Genomic DNA, 20,386 nt, shown 5'->3' with positions numbered 1-20,386 from the left:
ATTTTTATACTTTATTTAGGGAAAAAAAACACACACAAACAAAACAGGTAAATTCTGCAGCAATTCGAAAAATATAGAAAGAATTTCCAAGATTTGGAGAGTGAAAGGGGGATAGAATAGTTTTTTTTTGGTTCATGTATCCCGCAAGAGATATAAATTATACATATTTCAATCATGAGAAACTATCAAGGTAAGCTTCCAAACAAAGCCGTTCTTTGGGTTCATGGTACCTGGGGGAAAACAATTACAGCACCTCCCCCCTCCTAACTCAAATATAAGCGAACAAAGCCAAAATAAAAGGAAAAATTTGACTAAAATGGGCAGCAACCCAGCCACGAGACCCCCCCTCGCTATAGTTCCCAGGAGAGCTAACCCAGTCCCCCCTTTGAACGGCTCTTATTCTACCGGTTTATTAGTTTGCTAAGTTCTTTACATTTTGCCTGCATTTCTCATATTTTGCCGTTTTTCAAAGCTTAAATACCCTCAGGAATATTGTGTGTTACTCCAAATAAATTTTAATACATAACCAAATTGAAAGAAAACCCCTAGCAATATAATACTGTTGATTCATTTGCTTAAGTATGCCTGTTCAGATTATAAAGCAGCAAGAATAATTGGGAAGTAGGTAAAAAATGTTAAAGATACCAGTGCATTCTTTAAGTCTCTAAGGCTACCCAATGTTCGACAGATAAGGGACTATCAAGCGGCAGTGTTTGTGTTTAATTATGTGCCTAATCCAGTCCCAGAAAGTTTTAATGAGTTTTACTGTTTTAGAAGCTCTGTTCATGAGCATGATACAAGAAGATGTGATGACTTGGTGGTGGATATTCAAAATAGTGTAAGATCTGGTTTTACTTTGAATTATCTTGGCTTTTCTGTTTGGAATTTACTTCATGTGAGTGTTAGGGAGGCTGAGCACCTCCCACAGTCTAAAAAAATATTAAAAGAGTATTTGTTGGGGAAGTAGCTTTTTCGTTTTATTTGGAGTGGGTTATTGGGCTGGAGAGAGGAGTGGGTTGAAGGGGTTGAGGTGGGGGGAGTTGAATTTGGATGAGGGTTGTTACTCTGGGGTGTTTGAGAGAAGGTGATTGTCTTTTTTCCTTTCATTATTGTTTTAATTAGTGTAGGATGCTTCTAAAAACATTTATGTATTTTATCATTATTATTTTTTATAAGGATGTCTTTAGCAATGTTTATGTAGTTATACGCTACGCGTTAGCAAAATTTAAATTTTTCTCTAGTGTAGTAATTTATATCTGTAATAGTTTGTATTTTTGTTTATTATGTAAATAAAATAGAAAAAAAGTCAATAAAAAGTCCGTAAGTGTGAGCTGTATGTTTGAATTAGCAAATAAATATGTCTCTGCGACCTCCGTGGCAACCTGCTAGCTTTAGCTAAAAGAAGGAAAAAAGGAACCCCATCACCATTACCAGTTACCACTGTTACCAGCAAAAACAGCAAGTTTCTTTGTTCTTCAAGCTAAGAGGGTTAGATATATAAAAGTTCGAGTTCGACCATGATACCACGGTTTTATTACTAACTGCCACTTTTTTCGTGGGTTCTGTCGCCCTTTTTCAGAAATCTAACAAATTTGTTTTCGCCATTACTTTTTACTTCAACATTGATATAGCTACCATTCCTGAATCAGTGTCAAATGGTGAATATTTGATATTTCAAAATTTGTTTTAAATGGTTACTAAGGGCTGGGTTTTGGCTTTTCACTAGATTGTAGCTGTTTTTACAACCACAATATTGATGCTCCTATTTAGTGGCTGTCTCTAGAGTCAGGTTCAACTCAGAGTGTGCTGGCGTTTGATGGGTAGTTTTATCCTGAATTGTTCCTTACCGCAGTGTTTGTTTATTTGCTTATATACTAATTCTTTGTTTATTACAATTCGATAGTTTTATAGTGTTATATGATCAAATAACTTTATTTTCTCTTCTCTTTTCACGTTTACCCCCTTTTCTTCCCCCATCTTCAATTGTGTGTGTAAAAAGAATGCATTCAATTAATTTTCAATTATTCCCTCTAATGTTACAAACTATTTAGCTTTAAGAAGAAGTCTATTTTGTATGATCTAATATTAACGTAACAATGATTTACATACAAACAGTAACTTTTCCTTTTGTTTTGAATTGGGTTTATAATAGAACAACTTTGCTTCTGTTTGAAGGGTTTGATCCCAGCTCTTACAGGGCCAATGCAAGGATATTTGTAGTCAAGGAGTGCTATTAAACAATATATGAGTTTGTTTTTCTTTTTTTGTTTTTCCTTTTTATATTTGATTTATATTTTTTTTGTTTTTCTTTTTATATTTCTTTTTATATTTTCTTTTACAATATATGAGTTTGTTTTTCTTTTTTGTTTTTCTTTTTTTAACGTTTACTGGCTTGGTCGTCTTCAAATTCGGTCGACATTAAACAGATCAAAAGCAAGAACCAGAAATTTAAGACTTTCAACTTATCGGATTCCGTCTTGAAAAAGTTTAGCTCGAAAATAAGGTCAAAGTTTGTAATACCACACCCTAAAGGATTTTATTAGTTTTTAATAAAGAAGGAATTTGATTGTTGAAAAAAGTAATTATATCAGGCTTCACAACCCTCTCATCTCACAATATGTCACTAGTCCTGGCAATTCGTTATTTCTTTATTTGTAGGTGTATTGTGGGCCACAGGGGGATAGTACGTCAAACCAAACTCTGTTTTAGACAAGGGCGTAGCTTCAGCATTTTTATTGCAGGGGAGGGGGGTCTATGTCTGGAGAGTTAAGGGGCACAGGCTATATAATAATTTTTTCTCCAAATTATTGGGGGTGGGGGCAAGTGCCCTGTCACCCCTGAAATGACGTCTCTGCTTCTAGACATTCCTGCTAGGAGGCTCCCTGCTGTAGGTTTAGTGAGTAGTGGGTAGCGACTAGATTTTAACGAGTAGCATTATGGCAGGTGTGTCTCATTGGCTTAATAAGTTCCAGACTTCAAAAGTGCTGTTTAACGTAGCATATTCCACACAAGTTCCCCTTAATAAGTCTTGGATATGGTTATTCCGAATCCTGGAGGAGACCCAGGCCATACTGACATATATGTTTTTACTTTATTTTTAATTTTTTTGTCAATCCTTTGAATTAACTCTAAAATCTAATAAATAATTTTGTTTAGCGTCATGACATTACAGGAAGAAGATAGCACAGCGATAAAAGGGAAAATGCATCGAAGACATTGTTTTACAAGTAAAACTGCACCAAAAAGCCAATAAAAAATCCAAAATACAATGATTTGAACAGCCGTCAAAATGGTGTAAATTTGCTTTATCTGGCAACATTGGACAGGCTATGGAATACAGCCATGACTCGGCTAATTTGAAAATATAAAGAAAAGAAAATGATCAAAAAGCTAAGCACCCATTACATCTTGATTGAGATCCAAATGAGACGCATGCCAACTTGCTGATGAAGAACATATGGGATACCTTGAGGTATAGATTTACAATTTATTACGCTTGTAACTTTTGTAGGTTGACATCCCTCCCTGTTTTTTTTAAGTCTATGCTTATGCACAGATGTTGGGAAACTAGACGCTGAGATTTGTCTTCAATTATATGTTTGTGTGTTTTTGCCTGTATTTATGTTTAACATAAGTAAAAAAGAACAGTTTTCTGTCTGTCTATCTTTTTGTTCACTGAATTTAATTTTAAATTATTCAAAGTAGAAACTAAAAAATCATGCAAGCTCATAAAAATCAATTTTTGAAATCATGAAAGTGGTAAAAGGCTATACAAATTCGAAAAATATGAGCCAAAAATAATAACAATAAATAAACTAGCAAAACCAAAAACTTAAAATATTAAGTCATAATAACAAGCGTGCAAAGCCTGAGCTTTGACAAGGGTAGAAGACAGAGATGCCGATCGTAGCGGTCGAAGCAAGTGGAGTGGGGTCATGAGGCTATATTTGTGAACGGGGGATGACTCGAGTGGAAGGAGGCGAGAGAGAGTTAATCCCGCCTACAATAATGTTCTTATTAAGGCAGAGACTGTAGAATGTTACAAGATTGCTCATTCAAAGGAAAAATGGAAAAGTTCTAATGTCTTTCTCTTAATAACAAAAGAGATATGTGCCAAAACAGAATGGCAATATCAGAAATTTTACCCCAAAAAAGATAGATTTGGATACAGGAGGACCAAAATACTATTGATTAAAAATGCTGACCAAATAAATCTTTTTTGACTTATGAAGTAGCTACTTTTATAGCCTGCCAGTTCAAGCCGCCATAATCTGATGTGATGGCTGATTCGCCCTTAAATGCTGTCAGTTTGAAAATGAATGGTTACTGTTGGTCATTATGTTTAAGTTTCATTTATTGAGTTTATTCATGAGACGCACATCACTAACTTATATAAGGCAGTGTAAATATGCGCACTTACTATTAGTGATAAGGCAAGTGGATCTCTGTGTGTGTCAGGAGAGGAAGAGGGACTGAACCATCAAATTAAATAATCAGGCCCAAACCTTCTAAATTTTTGTGAGACGTCTTCTAGATAGATCTGAGATGAGGGAGAGAGTTTACCTTTTAGCTTTTCTGCCATTTTGATGAGAAAAATATATTTTGACTGCGTCTTAAGCAAGGGTGTATTTTGGAATAAAAGTTCTAGTTTTATAAAAGAAATTTTTAAGAATATAGTTTAACACAAAATAGTATACTCCTATACGAATCTAGAGAGAAGAGGAAGGGTGCGGGAACACCCTGTAAATATAATATTGGTTTCTTCTTCTTCTTTTGCTTGTCTTTTGTTTTTTTTCCTCTACTTCGTCTTATCATGTTAAGTGATTGATGAGTGTTCAATAAATATATATTAATAAATATTTTCCAAAGATTCCCCCTTAAAAGTTGTTAAGCTATGACACTAAATTTAATTATTGTAGCCACTTGGAAATAATTTTATGGGTGTATTTCTTGGGAATGTACTGTTATGAAAAAATTTGATCTGAAACAAAATTGGTGTGAGTTGTGCCTGACCCCTTAAATTCAAGACAACCCAAAATCAAGTAGTCCACTGTAAGTGAAGAGTAAATCTTGTCAATAGAAACCAAACCTCTGAAAAAGAGAATTTCGATTACCATAATTTTAAAGAAGTAAAAGAAAACAATTGTTCGAAGTATCAGTAAAAATTCAGTATTGATATCATAACTTACGGTGGTTATTAAAAGTCTTCTTTTTTCCCAGGTAGCTAAAGAGCTTTCAGTGAATAAAGAGAAAATTAAGTTTCATATACTGTGTCAACACACAGCCATTCTCAGCTAAACCATCCGACAGACTTGTTAAAAATGTTCCAAAGAAGAATTCCACCATTCTAAAGTCAATTTAATGTTTTCTACTTTTTTTAATGCATGTATATCCATTGAAATTTCTTTAGCTACTTAGAAAATCGAAAAAAGACTAGTAAGAAAAGAAAAATCAGCTTTGGCTATTGAAAATTTGTATAGGTTCAGGAGAGAGATTAAACGCCACCTGAAGGGATGAAATTTTAATCAAAATTGTGTATTATCAATAATATTATATTATAAGTTATATTATTATTATATTATATTTATTATATTATTATTATTATATTATTATTTTATTTATATTGTTATTTATATTATTTATATTATTTATATTTATTATTTATATTATTTATTATTTTATTAATTAAATTATTATTATATTATTATGTTATATTATTATAGTATTATAAATATATTATATGTTTTATATTATTATTATATTATATTATTTATATTTATTATTTATATTATTTATTACATTATTATTATATTATTATTATATTATATAAATTATATTATATTATATTATTATCAAAACTGTTCATTTGAACTGAGAACTGAGTCTTCAAATTGCTACTTACAAAAATACAGAATTTATATGTTTCCCAAGAGGGTTAGCTACATTCCAAGAAGGGAGTGCGCTACATTTTTCAGGGGCTAAACAAACCAAATCAAATCAGTGTTGTCGATTGCTGTGAGAGGATGCAATCAAATGAAAATTCTAAGTTTTTGTGCTCTTTTTAAGATATTAAACAAAAAAAACAAGTTTTTTTAAATGAAAGTAAGGAGCGACATTAAAACTTAAAACGAACAGAAATTACTCCATATATGAAAGGAGCTTTTCGTCCTCAACGCCTCGCTCTTTACGCTAACGTTTGACTCTTTCTCTTAACTCGACTTCTTAAAAATTTAAAAACTTTAGCGTAAAGAGCAAGGCGTTGAGGACGAAAAGCCCCTTTCATATACGGAGTAATTTCTGTTCGTTTTAAGTTTTAATGTCGCTCCTTACTTTCATTTAAAAAACTTGTTTTTTTTTGTTTAATTTCTGGACGTTTTCAAATTAATGCATTTTTTTTATCTTGGCTCTCCGCGCATAAATAATTAAAACGAAACTTGCATATTAATTTTTTTGGGCTAAATGGGTTTTTCATAGTTATAATGGGAAGATTTTGTGAAAAAAGGAGCGAGAGAGGAGGCCTAGATGCCCTCCAATTTTTTGATTACATTAAAAGGCAACTATAACTTTTAATTTTTTACTAACGTTTTCATAAGTAAAAAATATACGTAACTTACGAATTAACCTACATAGCGAACTTCTATATTCGTATGTTTTATTGCGTATATGAGGGGGCTCACCCCTCGTCAATACCTCGCTCTTTACACTAAATCTTATTTTTGTCCCAATTCCTTAAGAATGACCCCTGAATCACAAAGGCCGTAAAATAAATAGTTGAAATTACTAAAAATAATTTAGCGTAAAGAGAGAGGTATTACGAGGAGGTAAACCCCTCATATGCGGAATAATTTCTGTTCGTTTTAAGTATTAATTCTGCTCCTCAATATCAGTAGAAAAAACTTTTCATATTTATTTTTTCATTGTTTTTTTTTTAAATAATGCTAGAAAATCCTGCACCCCCTCCATTGAAAGTCTCTTCCTTCACGAGAAGTTCCTCCATGGAAAGATCCTCCCACGTAGCCCCCCCTCAACTCTCCCCCCCAAACCAAAAAATCCCCCTGAAAAGGTCTGTACACTTCCCAGAAACCATTATTATATGTAAACACATATGCTAGAAATAATGCTAGAAAATCCTGTGCCCCCTCCATTGAAAGTCTCTTCCCTCACGAGAAGTTCCTCCATGGAAAGATCCTCCCACGTAGCCTCCCCTCAACTCTCCTCCCCTCCCCCAAACCAAAAAAATCCCCCTGAAAACGTCTGTACACTTCGAAGTAATTATTACTATATGTAAACGCAGGCCAAAGTTTGTAACTTTCAGCCCCTCCCACGGGGACTGCGGGGGAGTAAGTTGTCCCAAAAGACATAGTTATTAGGTTTTTCGACTATGGTGAATAAACTGGCTATATCAGAATTTTGATCCGGTAACTTTGGGGAAAAATGAGCGTCGGAGGGGGCCTGGGTACCCTCCAATTTTTTGGTCACTTAAAAAGGGCACTAGAACTTTTAATTTCCGATAGAATGAGCCCTTTGCGACATTCTAGGACCACTGAGTCGATACGATCACCCCTGGAAAAAAAAACAAAACAAAAAAACAAATAAACACGCATCCGTGATTTGTCTTCTGGCAAAAAATGCGAAATTCCACATTTTTGTCGACAAGGGCTTGAAACTTCTACAATAAGTTTCTCTGATACGCTGAATCTGATGGTGTGATTTTCGTTAAGATCGTAAGACTTTTAGGGGGTAGTTCCCCCTATTTTCTAAAATGAGGCAAATATTCTCAGGCTCGTAACTTTTGACGGGTAAGACTAATTTTGATTAAATTTATATATTTAAAATCAGCATTAAAATGCAATTCTTTTGATGTAACTTTGGCATCACAAATCCGTTTTTTAGAGTTTTGGTTACTATTGAGCCGGGTCGCTCCTTACTACAGTTCGTTACCACGAACTGTTTAATTAAATATAAAAAATCAAGTTTTCTCAAACTAAAGTAAAGAGCTACATTAAAGCTTAAAACGCACAGAAATTACTCAGTATATGAATTGGACAACCTCCACTCTTAAAGGTAAGATTCTATAATGCTTCAAAACTACTTTTTAGTCAAAACCAACAGCGCCTGTGTCTGAGTAGTAGTTCCCAAAGAATTAGAAAAACAAAATCAAACTTTATCGTACAGATTGGGAGGTTTAGGAGGGGTCAGCACCCCTCCTATACGGAATAAATTCTGTTGGTTTTGAGTTTTAATATAGTTCTTTAGTTTCACTTGGAAATACCTGTTTTTTATGTATATGTTCGTTTTTAATAGCTTCCTCAGTCTTGAACTAAATCTGAGAAGGGCTTATTTCATTGATTTAAAATTTTACTTTTCGATAGCATTCCTTCGAGAAAACCAGCTCGTTTAGAAAATATGAGAAAATTCATACTTTTGTAAATAGTTTTCGGTCTTCCATACATGCTGAATTATATTGCAATATTGCCATCAAGATCGCACCGCTTTTTGGTGAGTATAGCTCCTATTTCTAAAATTACATAAAAAAAACTAGTTTTTTTAACTGAAAGTAAGGAGCGACATTAAAACTTAAAACGAACAGAAATTACTCCGTATATGAAATAGATTGTTCCCTCCGCAATCCCTCTTTCTTTACGCTAAAGCTTTTAATTGTTTTAAAAAGCAGAATTGTGGCAAAGAGTCAAACTTTAGCGTAAAGAGCGAGGGATTGCGGAGGGAACAATCTATTTCATATACGGAGTAATTTCTGTTCGTTTTAAGTTTTAATGTCGCTCCTTACTTTCAGTTAAAAAAACTAGTTTTTTTTATGTAATTTCTGAACGTTTTTGAATTAATTCATGTTTGATTTTGACTCTCCACACGTAAACTATTCAAATGAAATTTGCATATTAATTCCTTTTTTGGCTAAATGGCTTTCTCTTAGTTTTGATCATACGATTTTGAGAAATATGGGATGGGGAAGGAGGCCTAGTTGCCATGCAATTTTTCCGTTACATAAAAAGGCAACTATTAATTTTAATTTTAACGAATTTTTTTATTAGCAAAAAATATACGTAACTTTAGAATTAACTTACGTAACAAACTTTTATATTCTTTAATTATTATTATGTATATGAGGGGGTTTGTACCCTCGTTAATACCTCGTTCTTTACACTAAATCGTAAGTTTTGTCCCAATTTTTTAAGAATGACCCCTGAATCAGAAAGGCCGTAGAATAAATAGTTGAAATTACTAAAAATACTTTAGCATAAAGAGCGAGGTATTTATCTCCTCCTAAATACCTCGCTCTTTATGCTAAAGTATTTTTAGAACCCCTCATATGCGTAATAATCTCTGTTCGTTTTAAATTTCAATGCTGCTTCTTCCTTTCATTTGAAAAAACGTTTTCATGTTTATTTTTCATTGTTTTCTTATAGTAATGCTAGAGAATCCTGCGCTTTTTTCATTGAATTTTTCTTCCCCCATGACAGATTCCTCCAAAAAAAGATCCTCCAACATAGCCCCCTCTCCTCAGCCCCACCCCCAAACAAAATAAAATCCCCCTGAAAACGTCTGTACACTTCCCAATAACCATTACTATATGTAAACACTGGTCAAAGTTTGTAACTTGCAGCCCCTCCCCCAGGGATTGTTGGGGAGTAAGTCATCCCCAAAGACATAGTTATTAAGGTTTTCAACTATGCTGAACAAAATGGCTATCTCAAAATTTTGATCCGCTGACTTTGGGAAAAAAATGAGCGTGGGAGGGGGCCTAGATGCCCTCCAATTTTTTTGGTCACTTAAAAAGGGCACTAGAGCTTTTCATTTCCGTTAGAATGAGCCCTCTTGCGACATTCTAGGACCACTTGGTCGATACGATGACCCCTGGGGAAAAGAAAAAAAAAAAAAAACAAAAAAAAAACAAACAAATGAACACGCACCCGTGATTTGTCTTCTGGCAAAAAATACAAAATTCCACATTTTTGTAGATAGGAGCTTGAAACTTCTACAGTAGGGTTCTCTGATACGCTGAATCTGATGGTGTCATTTTCGCTAAGATCCTACGACGTTTAGGGGGTGTTTCCCCCTATTTTCCTAAATAGGGCAAATTTTCTCAGGCTCGTAACTTTTGATGGGTAAGACTAAACTTGATGAAACTTATATATTTAAAATCAGCATTGAAATGCAATTCTTTTGATGTAGCTATTGATATCAAAATTCAATTTTTTAGAGTTTTGGTTACTATTGAGCCGGGTCGCTCCTTACTACAGTTCGTTACCACGAACTGTTTGACAATGCACATTTTCATATACTAAAATGTTTTAATGCTTACCTTTAAGATTAAAAGATTCTGCATATTTAAAATCAGCCTGAATAATAGATTTTGTTTTTGCAATTATTGTAATATTTATATTCAGCAAAAAAAAGCCGTCTTCAGCAAAAAAAAAAAATAAATAATGAAACACTTACAATATAATTTCTCGGTTAAAAATCCATTTTTTTTAATTAGCCTTGGCATCATTACTTTTTAACGAAAAGATCAGCCAAGACTGTGATAAAAGCTAACATTTCACAAGCTAAACAGGTTAATTCATTTCACTAGCTGTATTTATTAAAAATTGGAATAATTTCTTATTGTGATATTTGCCTTCTCTGCAGCTAATCTTGTACTTCTTTTGGGATTGGGCTTGTTTTTATTCGTTCCTATTTTTGTTTTATTTTGAATTAGATTATTTTCTATAATTCATTTTGTTTACATAGGGTATTCACCCAAGTCTCTATTTAGGGGTGTATTATTATTTAAGTTTCATTTGATTTCGATTGCCTCGCGGACAGTTTGTTTGATTCCTAGGTCATTCCTAATTAGAATTGTTTCGTCAAATAGAACATAATCGTTTGTATTTTCAAAAATATGATTGCTTAAAGCTGAATCGAAAGATATGGAGTTATTTTTAGATTTTAATGCTTTTTCAATACATTCTTTGTGTTGCTGTAATCTAGTTCCTAAATTTTGGTGGGTTCGACCAATGTAATAATTTCCACAACTACATGGTATTTAATACACCCCTCTTAGACGAGTAACTGGGGTTTTATCCTTACCAGAATTGAGAAGATTCATTGTACTTAAAATACTTGTGAATACAACACGTAAATTGATTTTTAAACAAAGTTTTTTCAGTTTTTAAGTAATTTTCGGAATATAAGGTAGGTAAATCGTGCTCATGGGTTTATTTGAATCGTTTACTGGTATGGGGTTTAAGGCTTTAGAAGAATGTATCTTTAATATTTGAGCAATAACAGTGTTTATGAGAGATATTGGGTACCCGTTGCCAAAAAAGTATGTCTGTAATAAAATTTAATTCTTTTTTAATATACGGCTCTGAACGGATATTAAGTACTCTATCCACAAGAGATATTACCACACCTCTTTTAACCTGTGAAGGATGGTTAGACTTGAAGTGAAGCTATCTATTATATGGGTAGGGTTTCTGTAAACCGTAAAGTCAAGTTTATTTACACTGCGTATAATCAATACATCTAAAAAAGGTATTTTTCCATCTCTTTCGGTCTCTAGAGTGAATTGCAGGCTTCTATCGTAAGTTTTTAAATGTTCTAGAAAACCTTTAAGTTCATTCTCTCCATAATTCCAAACTGAAATTACGTCGTCCATGAAACGTTCCCAATACACATGATTAAGAAAATACGAATCCAGGGCCCAATTTTCAAGGTTCTCGACGAAAATATTTGCGAGTAGGCCTGATAGAGGTGCTCGCGTAAGAAGGCCCCTTACTTTTTTGTAATATGAATCTTGAAACTAGAAGTTAATTATAGAAAATAACCTAATTCAAAATAATAAAAAATAGGAACGAATAAAAACAAGCCCAATCCCAAAAGAACTACAAGATTGGCTGCAGAGAAGAAAAATATCGCAATAAGAAATTATTCCAATTTTTTTTTATAAATACAGCTAGTGAAATGAATGAACCTTTTTGGCTTGTAAAATGTTAGCTTTTATCTCACAGTCTTGGCTAGACTTTTCGTTAAAAAGTAATGATGCCAAGGCTATTTAAAAAAAAGGACTTTTAACCGAAAACTCTTATTGTAAGTGTCTTATTGTTTATTATTCTTTTTTGCTGAAGACGGCCCTCAGATATAGGGCCGAAATATTCAAATAGGTTTTGTTGGTTCACTGTCTTGGGAAAAAAGTCCTCATTATTATCTCTTCTGTAGTTGTAACACACCGCCTTCTTTTAATACTGTATTACTATCGGTTCAACAGGATCATTTCTGAGAGAGAGAGAGAAAAAAAAAAGAAGAAAAGGAACACGCATCCGTGATTATCCATCTAGAAAAAAAATTATAATTTCACGTTTTCATTGATAGGGGCTTAAAGTTTCTGCAATAGAGTTCTTTGATATGCCAAATTTGATAGTTTAATTTTCACCAGAGTTAAGCGTACTTTTGAGTGTGTTTGCCCCCCCCCCCTTTCAGAAACAGGGTAATTTTTTACAGGATTATAATTTTGGTGGGTAGCTTTAAACCTTATGAATCTCATGTATTTTAAATCACCATAAAAAGCCAGTTCTTGTTTGTATATATTGTTATTAAAAATACTATTTGTTACCAAAAGCTTTTTAACCTATAAAAAAGGCATAAATCCCATTGGAATTCTAATCTAAATAAAAACAAAGTCGCTGGTAAAATTTGCCTCCAAAATACAGATAATCTCTCTGGTAAAACTCGTGATTCCTTTCCCAACATATCAATCTTTTGAACTGATAAGGATGAAAACTTGATGTTTTATGTTACAAAGAAAGTATTTATCTGCAACAAGAGCGTAGCCATCAACCCCCACCATTCATATTCAGGCTTAGTCTAAATAAAAGGAGGTTAGAGATTAATTTTTAACTTTTGTATAAATCTGCAGGTTTGCTATAGCCCAAAAGCCCTGCTACATAGTAGTATATATGTAGTTATACCTTACTGGACATAATTTTGTAAAGCATTAAATAAATCAATTTAGCTACATATTGCTTTAAAATAATCTCTGCGCTCACCACTTATTTTACAGCAAATGCACCGCCATGGCGCTTTACGGCCTCTTAGGTCGGAAAACTCTCTCTCTCTCTCTCTCTCTCTCTCTATATATATATATATATATATATATATATATATATATATATGCATATATATATATATATATATATATATATATATATATATATATATATATATATATATATATATATATATATATATATATATATATATATATATATATATATGACAATTTTAAATCGATTGGGTATTTCAGAGTTTTTCCGGTAAATATTAGCCTGACACTCTTAAAAGCAAAATATTAGTTTTGTTTTGTGTAGGTTTGTCCTCCAAAGTTCTAATACCCGGTACAATACCTCAAATTTCCTTTTTCAAGAGCAAGAAATAAACTGGTATGATTGTTCAAGAGATATGTGTTCGGGTTTAAGAATAAAGTCACTGAAACAGTTAGACAAGCATACCATTCTGTTTCTTTTTTTCTTCAGTGTTAACGGACCAAGTGCTAAAACTATTTTTGAACGATTCGTCTAGAAAACATTCACTGTTTTTTCACCAGCCCTTCGAAGCCCCCACTTTTCAAAGACAAAAAGGACCAATGACATTGGCAATATTCCAATCTTAGTTCTCTGACTATCTTCCCTACTCTTTTAAACTTTTTTCAACCGGAAAAAAAAACTCAGCGAAGTGGCAACTCTACTTTTATATCCTCACCACAAGCCACCTTCTTTAATTATAACACTACACTGATACGTAAAGCAGTCCACTTGGTCGATTTTCTTATTACCTAATATTACAACTTCACCATGGTTTATATGTGACCCCCCCCCCTGCTGTAGAGGAGAATGGGAAAAGAAAACATAAGGAAAGGTAAACAAAGATCTGCAAAAGTTGAAATGAAACCTAAAACTTTAAACAGCATAGAAATTCAAATTGTTCATGCAATCGATTTATTACAGCTTAACTAACTTTAGGTAGACAACCCAATAGAAACTTGCCAATTTCATATTCTGTTTTTACTTAAGCCCAATGAAACTAAAGTCCTTCATGGGTTTGAAGGTTGTGACCCTGATCTTATTTGTAGTAATTCCTATTCCTTTTAAGTTTTACTTATTACAAGACTTTATTTCTGCTCGTTATATCTTTTAATGTCGCTCTTTATTATTCTTTGAAAAGTACAAAATGTGTTTTAAAAATTAATTTCTTTTATAATTTAAGTAACACAACTTTATTTATGTGTTTTTTATATTTATGTTTTCTTAATTTTTAGTTTATGTTTCCTTAGTTCGTAGTCACTAACTGTAAGTAAGGAGCGGCGTAGCTCAGTAATTACTGAAATTCTAAGAAACAGAGTTTTGATAACAATAGATGGATCAAAAGAATAAAATTTTGATCCGGATTCAAAATATAGAAAATTCGCTAAGTTCAATGTTACTCATCAAGAGTTACGAGCCTGAGAACATTTTCTCAATTTCTTAAAAATCCCCAAAAGACGGAGTGGAAATCTCACCATTAGATTCAGCAAACTAGAAAACACTACTGAGAGGTTTCAAGCTTCTATATGTGAAAACGTGGAATTTTGCATGTTTCACCAGAAGAAAGATCACGGATGCGTGGTTCTTTTCTTGTTTTGTACGTTTTTTCCAATGGTGATCGTGTCGAACCAGTGATCTTAGAACATCGAGAGAGGGCTCATATTCTCGTAAATCAAAAGTTTTAGTGCCCTTTTTAAGCGACCAAAAAAATTGGAGCGTGGCTAGCCTGTTTCCCATGCCCCTTTTTTCTCCAAAGACGTCTGACTAAAATTTTTAGACAGCCATTTTGTTCAGCATAGTGTGAAAGGTTCAATAATTATGCCTTTGGGGATATCATGACCCCAACTAGCCTTTGAAGAAAGGGCTCTAAGTTACAAAACTTTTCCCACCGTTTACGCATAATATTTTTCAGCGAGAATGGAGTTATCAGGAGGGTAACTCACTCCGGGAGTTACCTATTTTATGTGGGAGGAACTATCTATGGAGAAGTTTCTTTTGAGGGGAGGGAATTTCTCATAAAAAATTACTTTTATCTGAAAAACGAAAAAAAAATCAACTGAAAGTAGGGAGTAACATTAAAACCCACAACCCAGAGAAATTATTTCTTACATGAATGGGTTGACCCCTTCTTACTTCCTTTCTCCTTAAGCTAAAATTTGACTGTTTGTCACAATTTTTTTAAGAACGACTCCTGAAACACAGGGCCATTTAACAAGAATAGGAAACTTTTTTTTAAGTACTAAAATATACAGTGTGAAGAACGAGGTATTTAGGTATTATATAGGCACTATTGGTACCTATATAGGTATTAAAGGTATTATATACGGAATAATTTCTATTTATTTTGAGTTTTGGGTTGCTCCTTACTCTCAGTTGAAAAACTTATCATTTAATTTAATTCCCTAAAGAGTTAGAGCGATGACTTGACAATTTAACAAAATAATTTTTGGAGGTGGAAGTAAGAATATACATAAAATTTTACATTATTTTTTTTTCGTTTCAACGAGCTGGACAGACATTTCGAGGGGGGTTCAAACCCCCAAGCCCCTCCCCCCGGATACGGCCTTGGTCATGCCATCTCTGGAGACATATTACTTTACCTTTTGACTACTTTTGAGAAAATGACTATCTCAAAGTTTGGGTCCTAGACTATTAGTGTCTATGGGGATGGTGGAGGGGTAAAAAGTATACAGAAGCTGGCTGCTCTTCTATCATTTTAAATCCAAAAAAATAGCAGTAAAAATCAATTCCTGATCAAACCACCCTTTGCTCGAGTTTCTACTAGCACCAGTTCCAAGCAACACGAATTCCACTTCCAAGAAAAATAATATTTCCTGGGATATACATTGCTCTTTGCTGAGGTACTGATATTGGGGTGACTCTAAAAAGCTTTCTTCTTGCAAATATTTAAAATTACTAAAGCATAGTCCCTCTTAGACGAAAACTTGTTCGATAGAAACTAAAAAATTATTGAGTCACAATCAAATTGAAACAAGTAACCGTGAAGATGGTTAATTATAAGAGCAGATAATGACATAATTCTTAATTTGATTACTGGCGTAAAGTAAGCCCGCACTGAATTAGTATACCCGTTTTTCAGCTTCAATGTCACTATGTTCTTCAAGCCCATATAAAGATTCATAACCTAAATATATACCAGATAATGTACAAGGAAGCGTAGCCTTACAGGTAATTATTTAACAAAAATAACAACGATCAGCGAGAAGCAGACCTGAAAAACGGCTATGTCTGCTTTAAACACTATAAAAATCCTTCGCTGGTGGAAGAACAATGGCTCAAAAACAGCTCAAAAATGGCTCAAAAATCTCAAAAACACACTCTGCCCGTGCTCAGCTACAAACTGATAAGTATAAGGCCCAGCTTACAGACAAAAGGCAGATAATATATATTTCTAACTGATCAATCTTTGGTAACCAATAAATTTGGCACTTGTGCCCTTTTGTCTTCTTGTTCTTCCAAAAAAAGTTGATGAATGTCACCTCTTAAAAGCAAAATTATTCTGAAAAATTGGATCGAAAGAGATTCACGACAGTCAAGAATAATTTACGATATATTTACTAGTTTTCTTTTGAGTACTCATTATTTTTAATCCTATGATGGTTTAGTAAAAATAGGTGAATAAATATGAGTTGTTCATTTAAATAAATTCGTCATTCAATGAACGGCAATCCTAAAACCCGACCTATTTTTCAACATTGCAGGACATGCCAGTTGTATATTTGTATTATATACATTTAATCTATGGTTCAGCTCTTAAATCTTTTTGGTATACCAGGAGAAAATCCTCATTGTACTAAGGACGATAAAAATTAAACATGATTATATAAATTTGATGATTGGAAACTTAAACAACCAAATAACGTCTTATAAATTAGGAAAACCCGGGAGCTCAAGTTTTAATCCAAAAATGTTTGATGCTGGTATGTAGTTTTTACTTAGTATGTGCTGAGTTTAAAAATAAAGAACATGCAAAAACTCATCAAAAGTGAGTGAAAAATGTTTTCATTAAGTTTCTCTAAAAAGTTGAACTTTCCTGATTGGTGTAACAAGAAATAGGCACAGCTATTATCCGGCAGTAAACTGTGTAAGAAAAAAAAATAAATAAAAAAAAACAAAAAAGAACAGTGACTGAATAACTTGTTCCTGAATTGGAATTGAAAGGAAATGTATATGTCATTGAAAAACAAAAATTCTAAGCTAGACATTGAAATGTTTCTTATTTAAATCCTTCAAAGTTAAACACTTCAAGATATTAGTTAATTGACTTATCTACAGGAGGACATTTTTAGAAAGACCAAGGAGACTCTACTTTTTGTTGTGCGTACCCCTTTAGTTGAATATTGAAATATCAAATCCTTTTTTCTTGTGATTTGAAAACCTTACTTTGCTTACTTAATGTCTTACATATTCTCACTAACCTATGTTTATTCAATAGTTGACGGTCACGTTGCGCGATTAATGGTTGAAAAACTTGACTATATTTGGGCTGAAAAATGGCTTTTGCTTGGTGTTTTTGCGTAAAATGAATAGTTTCCACTTATTTTCTTCACGATTCAGTGTGGCAATGAAGAAGAGAATATATACAATGGGAAAAAATTATTAGGAGTATAATAACCAAAATAAAAACGGTAGAAAATCTCGCTTTTTAGTATGAATAAACCTAAGATGGACAAAAAGGGAGAGGGGGCAAAAATTATTGTAATTTTGATATCCTTGATGGTTTAATATGGACATTTGTCTTCTATGAAATATGGAACTCTGTGGCTTTATGCTTAACATATCAGTTAACTATAATCAGTTCCGCATAAAATAATTGTTACACCTTGGTGCATATCTGATGGCATATGGGTGACAAGTGTGTCATCCCTAGATCAATTGCTATAACAAGAGGTACATTTAACTTGTTCAACAACTACTTTGCAGAAATTCAACACATTTTTTGCCAAATCATCCATGACTCATCATATAATAATTAATTGCCTATGAAGAATTCTTTGGAGGTGATAAACTTTTAACAGAAATTAAAGGTAATTAGCGAGTAGTCACTGTTCTATGAAAGCCACATTCTTGCTGATAAATTTTAGTAAAGAGGAAATCCAAAAGTTTGACCACTATTTTTGTAATTAACAAAGCAATGTGTATTTTGAACAGTTTGGCAGTTATTTGAAAACACATCAACAAAAATAAATCGCCATAGTAATCAAATAACAGGAAAGAACTAATTAAAGTAAGCAGATAGTTTATTATATAATGGTATTAATTTCCTTAAATTTCAGCAAATTTGTATTCTTAATTATTATAATTATGAAAGAGAAACTGATTAAAATTACATGTTTTCAGTAAAGCACAAATGACACTATATAGTTTTACATGGTTCAAGGGGTAAAGAGCAGAAAAAATCATTTATTATATACTAAAGTTATATCTATTTTCATTTCTATTTGATCCTTTTTACATTTGTTATATTATACGAGTCTTTTTCTATTACATCTGGATTGAGTATGTACACCTTGGGAGAAAGAGGAGACTTGGGTGAGCTTAAATATAAAGGTTATGGGATTTTGTCAATAATTTCTTATTGTAGTCTCAATATTTATGTTCTTTTGCACTTTTTTTGTAATTAAGTCCCCTTCCCAAAAATAGATTCTTAAATATGTTGCTGGGAGTATAAATGCAGAGGAGATCGGACGCTTTATTTGTTGTTATACTAAAATATACATAAAATGACTTGAGGGGTTCTACAATATGAAACAAGACCTAAAAGCTCATATGACACTTGTGACGAGAGATCAGATCCGGTCCGGTTATGTCAATCACGCATCTAGAACTTGCGCATATTCTCGAACTCGCCAAAGCACTAAAATCCCCTTAACTCCCCCAAAGAGATCAGATCTGGTCTCTTGTGCTTATTCTTCCCATCAAGTTTCATCCCGATCTCTCCACTCTAAGCATTTTCCAAGATTTCCGGTTTTCAAGATATCCATTTCCCCTTCCACCCTCCCTGGATCCAATATGAATTGAAAATGGAGCGTCTGAGACATGACGTCTTTCTATATTTCAAGTTTCATTAAGATCCGATCACTCATTTGTGAGATAAACATGCCTCATTTTTAACAATTTTCCCTCCCTCCAGCCCTCCCCCCACAGAGAGTTGAATCGGAAACAGGTGTTATCAAGTCAGTTTGTGCTGGTCACTGACACGCCTATAAAACGAATTCTAAAACTGTGTTTTAAATTCGTATTCTAGTAACTAAACTTACCATCATAAAATATATCGCAAGTCAGATGTATCAATATATCCAAGTACCAATATATCCTTAAACTGATGGAGTAACAGATGTTTTTCTCGGCTGTACAAGCTCTTAATTTCAACTGCTAAAAAATGCCTTACGTAAAAATAATTTTTGAAAAGGCAAGCTTGTTCCTCTCCTTGAGGCAAAGAATCTCTAAATATTTGACCATGATCATGCAATGTAAATGTATCAATATATCAACTTTAATGACAAAAATAAATCGGATTTCACTTTCTTTAGCGGAAATTCGATTTTGTCAATACTATTGTTTTTCGCAATTAGTTGATTACGGAAAAATAAAAATATAGCGAAAGTTTTAGGTTGTTAAACTATTATAATTTTATTGATGAACCTAATTAAGAAGTTTATGCAACATTTGCAATTTGTATAAACAATTCTCCTTCATTTTTTACCAGTTGGGTAGATACGTATTCTTTTCAGTAATGTGTACCACTTCCATGGTGTTATAGAACTTTTTGAGGGAGGGGGCTGAAAGCCACAATTTTATATCTTGGGGTGCTAATCTCAGCAGTTCTAATTGTGTTTCAGTAATATTCGGACCTTTTGCGCAAGAACTATCTTCCTATACATCATAGAAAATAATAAACTGTGGCAGGGGATGACCAAATTCATTTTTTAGAGGGATGGGGGTATGTCTAAAAAAATAGAAGTATTTCAGAAGCTACTACTACTACTACTAATAACTCACTGCAGCACCAAGCCGCCTGAGGCCAACACAGCTACGCACGCTCCTCCTCCAACCTAATCTATTTAAAGCCTCCCTCTTTACACCCTCCCAGGAAGTTCCCATTTCCTTTAAATCCTTATTTATGACATCCTCCCAACCCAGACAAGGACGACCTGCTTTCCGTGTAGCCCCAGACGGTTGGCCAAAAAGGACAATCTTCGGTAATCTGTCATCCTTCATCCGTAGAACGTGCCCTAGCCATCTCAACCTTTCTTTCATTATAGCCCCAGAAAGCGGGATTGAAC

At 33.3% G+C, this 20,386-nt stretch overlaps 1 protein-coding gene across 2 annotated transcripts in view; it reads right to left on the bottom strand.

The window, feature by feature from the left end:
• The window catches only part of LOC136030534 (uncharacterized), a 55,074-nt gene extending 35,608 nt beyond the window's left edge, over positions 1-19,466 (bottom strand). The window contains exon 1 of one of the 2 annotated variants that reach the window (XM_065709577.1): positions 19,361-19,466. The gene's annotated coding sequence lies outside the window, so the exon portion shown is untranslated. Of the gene's footprint in view, positions 1-10,458; positions 10,541-19,360 lie in introns of those variants that run through there. The other variant, XM_065709578.1, reaches the window with a different exon arrangement.
• Between the last annotated feature and the right edge of the window lie 920 nt (positions 19,467-20,386).

Source organism: Artemia franciscana, chromosome 8 (genome assembly GCF_032884065.1).
Source record: "Artemia franciscana chromosome 8, ASM3288406v1, whole genome shotgun sequence".
Taxonomy (NCBI): domain Eukaryota; kingdom Metazoa; phylum Arthropoda; class Branchiopoda; order Anostraca; family Artemiidae; genus Artemia; species Artemia franciscana.
Note: the sequence above shows the minus strand (reverse complement) of the source record. Positions and strands in the feature narration are given on the sequence as shown.